A 1,861-nucleotide genomic window follows, 5' to 3' on the forward strand; every position below is an offset into this window, starting at 1 on the left:
AGATTGTGAGCCCGTTGTTGGGTAGGGATTGTCTCTATCTACTGCCGAATTGTACTGTACAAAAGCCAAGTACAGTGCTCTGCACACAATAAGCGCTTAATAAGTACGATTAAATGAATGAATGAATAACAGAAAAGGAGTGATTAGTCAGTTGGTGTTGTCATAGGAAGGGGTCCCAGAGTGGGAACCACATGGGACTGGGCAATCATTTAGGTTGTGGGGGCTGGGGCCACAGGGAGCCCACGATCCCGGTCTTCCGAGATTTCTGGAGAGTCAGCGGTCTCAGCGGAGCCCCGGGCCCGTCCTCCCACGGGGAATCCCCCAGGAAATAACCCAGCCGTCGTCTGAGGGGACGGCACAGCCATCCGGAGAGCCAGGAAGGGGAGGAAGGATCCTGACATCTCTTACACCTCACCCAGAACTTCTTGTCACCGCCACCCGCATCCAGGACCGACGAGATGGAATGAGCCTCTCTCTCAGTAGAGGTCGGTGCTCCCCAGCTCAGGACAGGTCTGGTGACTCCGGAGAGGAGCAGGGGAAAGGTGAGGGAAATTTCCATACGCAACTGGGATGACCAGGGTCAGAATCATAATTTCTCTAAATTAAAAGCCGCGTCGCTTAGTGGAAAGAGCATGGGCCCAGGAGTCGAATTGACGTGGGTCCTAATTCATTCATTCAATCGTATTTATTGAGCGCTTATGGTGTGCAGAGCCCTGTACTAGGCGCTTGGAAAGTACAATTCGACAATAGACGGAGATAATCCCTACTCAACAATGGGCTCACAGTCTACAAGTCGGGAGACAGGAAGCAAAACATAACGAGTAGACAGGAGTCAGTATCATCTCTGCTGTGGGGAGAGTAATGCAGTAGAGCAGAGAGTGGGAATAGGGGCATTAGGGAGGGGATGAGGAGCAGAGGAAAAGGGGGGCTAAGTTTGAGAAGACCTCCCGGAGGAGGTGAGCTCTCAGTAGGGCTTTGAAGAGGGGAGGAGATCTAGTTTAGTGGATGTGAGGAAGGAGGGTGTTCCAGTCCAGAGGTAGGATGTGGGCCAGAGGTCAACGGCAGGACAGGTGAGAACAAGGCCCAGTAATGAGGTTAGCAGCCCCAGAGGAGCGGAATCTGCGTGTTGGGCTGCAGAAGGAGAGAAGGGAAGTGGGGTAGGAGGGGGCCTGGTGTTGGAGAGCTTTGAATCCAATATTGTGGAGATTTTGCTTTATGCCAAGTTTCATAGGCAACCACTGGAGATTTTTGAGGAGGGGAATGACATGCCCAAAGGGTTTCTGTAGGAAGATAATTAGGACAGCAGAGTGAAGTATAGACTGAAGCGGGGAGAGACTTATAGATGGGAGATCAGAAAGGAAGCTGATGCAGTAATCCAGTCGGGATAGGATGAGAGAGTGTACCAACAAGTTAGCCATTTGGATGGAGAGGAAATGGCACATCTTGGCGACGTTGCGAAGGTGAGACGGGCAGGTTTTGGTGACAGATTGGATGTATGGGGTGAATGAGAGAGCGGAGTCAAGGATGACACCAGGGTTGTGGGCTTGTGAGACGGGAAAGATGGTAGTGCCGTCCACAGTGAGGGGAAATCAGGGAAAGGACAGGGTTTGCGAGGGATGATAAGGAGCTCAGTCCTGAACATGTTGAGTTTTAGGTGGCGGGCTGACAACCAGTTCGAGATGTCCTGAAGGCAGGAGGAGATACGAGCCTGGAGGGAGGGAGAGAGAACAGGACAGGAGATATAGATAATAACGATAATAATAATGGCTTTTGTTAAACTCCTACTTTTGCAAAGCACTGTTCTAAGCGCTGGGGAGATACAAAGTGATGAGGTTGTCCCACATGTGGCTCACAGTGTTAA

This window comes from Tachyglossus aculeatus, unplaced genomic scaffold (genome assembly GCF_015852505.1).
Source record: "Tachyglossus aculeatus isolate mTacAcu1 unplaced genomic scaffold, mTacAcu1.pri SUPER_32, whole genome shotgun sequence".
Taxonomy (NCBI): domain Eukaryota; kingdom Metazoa; phylum Chordata; class Mammalia; order Monotremata; family Tachyglossidae; genus Tachyglossus; species Tachyglossus aculeatus.